This window comes from Lathyrus oleraceus, chromosome 3, assembly GCF_024323335.1.
Source record: "Lathyrus oleraceus cultivar Zhongwan6 chromosome 3, CAAS_Psat_ZW6_1.0, whole genome shotgun sequence".
In the NCBI taxonomy this organism is placed as follows: Eukaryota; Viridiplantae; Streptophyta; class Magnoliopsida; order Fabales; family Fabaceae; genus Lathyrus; species Lathyrus oleraceus.
The window spans coordinates 63,492,528-63,499,930 of record NC_066581.1 but is presented as its reverse complement, the minus strand read 5'-3'; positions in this window follow the sequence as shown (position 1 = coordinate 63,499,930).

The window sequence follows — 7,403 nt, the reverse complement described above, 5'->3', positions numbered from 1 at the left end:
TACTATGAAATTCAAGGATGACGAAGGGGCGAGTAAAAGTATTGAAGTGTTAGATACAGTTTTTGCTCAATCTATGTAGATTACAACACCCAAACTTCCTTTGGAGAGAGTTTTGAGTTTATCTATTGTTGAGGATACTGAAGGAATTGATGAGAAAGAATCCGAAGTGGTAGGGATGTTAAAGGAACAACCGCCTTGGGTTTGTGCCCGACCGCAACGGTGGGAGGAGCTTCGACCTAAAACATCTTCAGAATCAAAACAGGATATAAAAAAGGGGATAGAGTTGAAACAATTACCAGAACATCTCAAATATGTCTTTCTTGACAATGAGGAAAAATGTCCAGCAATCATCAATTCAAGTTTGAGAGAGACCCAAGAAGGAGAGCTAATCAAAGTCCTAAAGAAATACAAGGGTGCTATTGGGTGGGCGATGGACGATTTGAAAGGAATCAGCCCGACGATGTGTATGCACAAGATTTTGATGGAGGATAATCAGAAACCGATCGTCCAACCTCAAAGAAGACCGAATCCAGCTATGAAAGAAGTTGTTTGCAAGGAGGTTGTGAAACTTTTAGATGCGGGGTTAATTTACCCAATATCTGACAGTTCGTGGGTGAGCCCAGTTCATGTGGTACCAAAGAAGGGAGGGACATCTGTGATAAAAAATGAGAAAAATGAGTTGATCCCCACCCGTACTGTTACAGGTTGGAGAGTTTGCATAGACTATAGAAGACTAAACACTGCTACAAGGAAGGATCATTTTCCTTTACCTTTTATCGATCAGATGTTGGAAAGATTGGCAGGTCATGATTTCTACTGTTTTCTGGATGGGTACTCAGGTTACAACCAAATTGCTGTGGCACCTGAGGATCAAGAAAAAATAGCGTTCACATGCCCGTATGGAATCTTTGCTTATAGAAGAATGCCATTTGGTTTATGCAACGCACCTGCGACATTTCAGAGGTGCATGACATCCATATTTTCCGATATGCTTGAGAAGCATATGGAGGTGTTTATGGATGATTTTTCGGTTTTTGGATCTTCTTTCGAAAATTGTTTGTATAATTGATCGGTCACCATTTTACTTGATTTTCATCATGTTCTCGGCCAAAATTCATCAATGTGGTAACCCTTTATTTTGAGTTTTAGTGTTTGAGTTTTAAGTATTTCATATTTGAGTATTTTTATGCTTATTTTGCTTTTGGTGTTAATTTAAGTTTTTAGATGTGTTTGATGTCGTTTCCATGGTATTGTGCATGTTTCAGAACTAGTTGAAGAGTCGGAAATGCCAAGGCAACAATGGAAGAGGATGGAAGTGTTAAAGAAAAAAAATAAAATCCTGGAGCCAAACACGGCCCGTGCTGCAAGCTCAACTTCTTCCCATACAAAAACCAGAGAGCTAACACGGCCGACCGTGTTGCTTGGCACGGTCCGTGTTGGCAGGCACGCTGAATTTTCTGATTTCCTATTTTCACTCATGAAGTGATCCCGGAGGGCATTTTTGACTTTTTGGCTTGGCTGTAATGTGTACTGTACTATTTAGACCTAAGAAAAGAAGAAAAAAGGGATGACGGGACGAAGAGAAGAAGAATCAAGATTTTTGGAGAACGAAGATCATCAAGCGCGGAAGCAATTGAAGATCGAAACTATCTAATCTCTTGTAATGTCTAATTTTACATTTGTACTTTCTTTGAATAGTATGATGAGCTAAACCCCCCTATGCTAGGGGGTGTCCCTGAATTGCTTTTGTAATGAACCTTTTTCCTACAATTTTATGAATGTTTATGTTTTTATGAATCCAATTTGTTATACACGAGTGTAATGCTTGCCGTATTGGAAAATTAGGTATTGATTTGGAGGTAAAGGAGGTCGGACAAATCCCTTTATCACTTTGTGTATAAGAACATCGCTAATTTCTCTTAGGAATGAGGATCTAATAGTGATGATGGGAAATTCTTGATATTCATACATGGGATTAATATTCTTTTGAATGGCTAAGGAATTGGGATTTAAAATTGAATGTTAATGGTTTCTGGCTAAGGAATTAGGGGAAACTACTCTTGAGAATCATATTGGATCATTCTAGCATAGATTTTATGAAATAAGGATTAAGTTTATTTCAAAGCAATTCATACACCCCGGACCTAGCATGCTTAATTTTACTGCGTTAAAAATTCTCCATTTTTCCTTTATATTTTACAGAGCGAATCTACTCTTCACTTACCAAACACAGGTTCTTCTGTTTAATTGAATCATTATCAACACTGATAGTTCCTACGCAGTCCTCGAGATCGATACTCTGGATAATTCCTCTTATTACTAAATCGGTAAAAATAGTACACTTATGTAGCGGTGTATTCGTCGCTATATGATTTATTGATTAAACCATAAGCAAAGTATACAATGAATCGAGTCGCCACCGCACTTTTATTTATCCTAAGGACTGGTTAAAAAGCGAACAAAAACCTAAGAAGTTTTACACGTAGAAAACTAATGAAAAAGATCAGAGAGTCTGGGTAAGGGGTAAATTACGCAATGGGAAGGTGTTAGGCACCCATCACGTCCTAGGTACTCCTAGGGAGCCCTTTTCACACTTGTTGTATAAAAATGTTTATTTGTTTTTTACATATTATGCAAACATGAATGGGAAGATGAGAAAAGGATGTACAAGTTAATTATTTTTGTGTTCGAACGGATGAACCCGTTGCCTACGTACCTTCCATCAAAGGTAAGGATCAAAACGCCGTAGTTCGGCTAAAAGATTTCCAAAAATTAGTGAGTTCATTTTAAAACACAAGCATTAAGGCTTTTCATTACCAATGGGAGAAAACTCAACCAACATCGACAATCCACCATGCGAGGATGGCTTCAACATACTAGTGAGGGGTTAACCCTATAATAAGTATGGAAGACTTACAATCAACTCACTAAGGATAAGGTAAGGTTTACATCAACCACTATGGTAATTAAAACCTACGGCTAATGTATGAAAACATATTAACAATGGACAAAGCCAAAACAATTGAATGGGTGAAGTTAATTGATTATGATTATTCACAAAATATGGTCAAGGTATGATTAAGATTGATTCAAAGAAGTGTTATGAAGTGGAGTTTGAAAAATCAAGGACTTAGGGTCCAGGTTTCTAATTTGAAAAAGAGATGAGAATGTTTGCACAACAAGTCAAGGTTTTTGAAATCAAAGTGTGAAAAGGTTTAGGACAAAGAGGGTATGGATGATGGAATATAAAACTTCTTAGGAAGGTTCACCTCTTGAAATCATATAGAAGATGATTCAAGTGTGTCTTTAGGAATGGGCAACAAACAAATAAAAAATAAAGCAAGGTGATACCGGAGGCCATCAATGGTCTTATACCAATCTCACAAACAAAAGCGGATATCGGATACCAATAAATGGGTTTACACCAATCTCCTAAAACAAAACAATGATATCGGATGCCATCAATGGTCTTACACCAATCTCACAAGAGCAGAAAGCGGATATCGGATACCAATAAATGGATTTACACCAACCTCCTACAGTAAACAAAACTTGGATGTCGGATGCCAATCTATCTGGACTTATACCAACCTCCAAAGTATGGTCATAGGAATACAAATGCCACATCACAGGGACTTACAATTGCATCCTCTCACACAACAAACAAGAACAAAGAAGATATGAGTGACCAATGAGGTCTTACACTCTATCCTTCCATATCATGGGAACAAAAGCCAATCAACATGGACTTACAATTTGTCCTCAATGGGCAAACAAACATAGATCACAAGGATATGCAATAATGATCATACAAGAATTAACAATCAATAATGATGAATGCACCATGGCAAGTAAGCAATCATGTTCAAATGAATCAAATAATCAATCAAACAAGTTCAAGTAGCACACACTATAACCACACAATTGGGCTCAATCAAAGGGTTTGACTTAAAAAGTCCACTGGAATAGGTGAATGGCGCTCTTAACCTTGACATTGAGAGCCAAGGTGAAGCAGATGAAAGGATATGAGGGGTGTGCCTCATCACTCTTATCCCTGGTCAGGGAGAGCATTGAATATAAGAAGGTGGGGGAGTTCAGAAAGATGGAACTCTCTCCCCAAAGTATAGACTCGATAGATCTTGGGTTTTACTCAACATGCATCAAACACAAGTAGTGTGAGCAATGTGAGTGACTCACAGAATAGTAGGAGATAAGCTACATATCTCTTTTGTCTACCAATTGCCTCATATGAGGTCTTTACCTGCTTAGGGACAAAAATAAACAATCACAAACATCGCCTCTTAAGGAGGACTTCAGACAGTTGCCTGGCTAAATAACAAGCCAGGTCTTCCAGACTACATGGAGACAAGAGAGTCTACCTCAATGCAAATGCTATACAAGCAAAGCAATGCAAGTTCTCAAAAGAACTGAGCAACTAAGGGTACCTGAAATCAATCAAATATAATCAGCATCCCAATCACAAAATCAAAACAAACAACATAAGAATCAACAAACAACATAATCAATCACATGTGCAAAGCACAAACTCAAATGAAATGAGTTAGCATCCTACAAGACAAGACAAGTTAGTTTATAACATCAAATGAAACGACTCTAAACAACTTGAATTTATCTCCTTAAAGCAAATGCTTCCACAACCTGAAAAGCAAGCTCAAACATAAGTAACAAGACCACTAGGACAAGCCTAGGGTCAAAAGGAGGTAAAAAATTCAAAACAGCAAGTAAAACATGATCACAATCAAGGTTTATCAATTAAGAAGAAGGACCGATTGGTCTCACATCCAAACTATGCACTAATTTCATTTTATGCACAATCTAAGTCAAAGTAGTCAAGTATGAACCACATATGAGTCAACAGCATGATCACAACCAAACAAATATCAAAACAGCTCAATAAATTCCACAAAAATTCTATCCTAAACAGAACATATTCAATGAGCTACATATCAATTTTCATGCCATTTGGACTAGTGGAAGTAGAGGAATTAAATTCAACATGTCATGGCATGCAAAAATCAACCTAAACTAGGTCACAAAACAAGTGTCAACTCCAATCAATTGTAAAACAGTGAGATCAAATGAGAAATGAATGGGACCAAATCCAAATTGAAGCTAAACATGTTAGGAAACACTCCACCAATTTTCACATTCATGTGGTAAGAAATGAGCATTTCACAAGATATGTAAGTTTGTCACTCAATCAAAACCCTAAAAATGCTAAACAGCAATCAAAAATGTCAATCAAATAGAAAATGGATCAATTAAATCTACAAAAAATCAGGGTGAAACTAGACGTATACAAGGTATCTCATGCAAAAAATCAGAGCCATAGGCCTAGGGTAAGCATGGAAAATAAAATCATGAACACAGCATAGCATAGTGTGACACATATTGTCACACTCAAAAAGATTATATCATATATACCAAACCAGGGATCCAAAAACTACAAACTATACATCAAAATCACCAGGCATGAGTCAAGAACAAACATGTGAAATTTCATTCATTTTGGAGCAAGCATGAGTATTTTATGATTAATATGGTGAAACATACATATATAGCATACATATCAAAGATCATTATATCAATCCAAAAAATCACCAGGCACAACTTGAGTTACCATGCCTAAAAAAAACTAGATGAAATTCTGAATCCAACAAAAAAATTCCCAATTAATTTGGATTAAGGATGGTTTTATTAGGGTTTTTTGAAGTTTGATTAAGTATTGAAATAATTATCTAAGTGAATTAAGTGGTTTAATTAGGACGAATGGCAATATTGTAAATACTGCGCGCCATGACCAAAACGCATCGTTTAATTAAAGATGCTGGCGCCACGTGATTGGCTGCTCCGAGTGGGAAACACCAATTTTGAATGGACAGGCGCGGAAACGGATCAAAACACGGGATTTTCCAGAAAACTTGAGCTTCATCATTGTTCTTGATTCCAGATTCGGTTATGAACAATTTTCAACCAAATCATATACCGTTCTCTCCGTCTCTCCACGTAGGTCATGGATATGGCAATGGATTTGTCCAGAAGTTAATGTACATAAAGATCCACTCAAGAATTGTTTTGTCACACAAACTTTGAATCAAGATATCTACACGATTACTCCATGAAAATGCATGATTCAAACACCAAACTACTCTATGTTCAAAGACCTATCTAAACCGCATGGTGATTTCAAGAATTAAAGAGTTTGAAAATTCACCTCTTGGACGAGCAGTTATGGAATCCGCGCCTGTTTGGCTCCAATTCTTGAAAACAGATGGAGAATATTGATTATCAAGGTTGATGCAAGGTGTAGCTCAGCTCAAAGGTGCTTGAAATTGATGAATCTTCCAACTGCCATTGAAGAGCTCAAGATTGCACAGTGAGAATTGGCCACGATTTCTCCCTCAAATGCTTCAAACAGAAGTTTAGATGCACCTGCAGATGATGAATCAACAGAAAAAAAGCAAAAGCAATGATGAATTCTTGGAAAATTGATGAAAAAGTGAATGTGAAACTTGGAGAATTTTTGAGAGAATTTGTGAGTTTTTGTGATTTGATCTGAAAAATGATTATTCTCCCCTTCAATTCTGTTAGAATTAAGCTTTTATACATGCTCTTAATCCAAGCATTAATCATGATTAACAAAAATTGGATGATTAGTAAATGAGCTTGTTTATGGAAATTGGCCTTTTTTCCCTTATGCACCTTGAACCAATGGAACAGTAATTTTTCACTTTGAGCAAACCATAAAATGCATTTGGAAGCTATTGGAATTGGTCCCATGTGAAAATTCCTTGTATTTTGAAATTTGGACTTTTTTCCCACCACTTTTTAAATGGTTCACTTGAAAAATGGCCTTTTTATGTGAAGGTTTTTGGTAAAATGTGATGATGGATTTGGATAGTACACGTCAAATGGGATTTGCTCAAAAAAGAATCACCCAATTTGGCTTTATGGTTTGAAAGATATGCCACTTTGAATTTAGGCTTTTTCTGAAAATGATTTGATCATAACTTGCCAACCATAAATGGGAAATGAGTGTTCTTGGACTTTTTGGAATGGTGAGAGCAAGATCTTCAACTTTCATGTTGGACAAATTTTTATTTGAAGCTTGGTTCATGATGTAATTTTGAGGAGCAAGACTTTCCATTTTTGGCAGGTGAGAATTACAGGTCATTTCCATTTTGGGAAACTTTTTGTCTGACTTCAAATCCTTCAACCTTGATCTTTGAAATGCCAAATGAAGCTTATATGGACATGAATGAGACCTTTCCAACCATCTCACACCTTCCAATTCCTGATTAAATGCACAGTTGACCACAGTTGACTACAGTTGACTTTTCTAGGGTTTTGGTTGACTGAGCCATGTTTTGGTGAATTTCAAG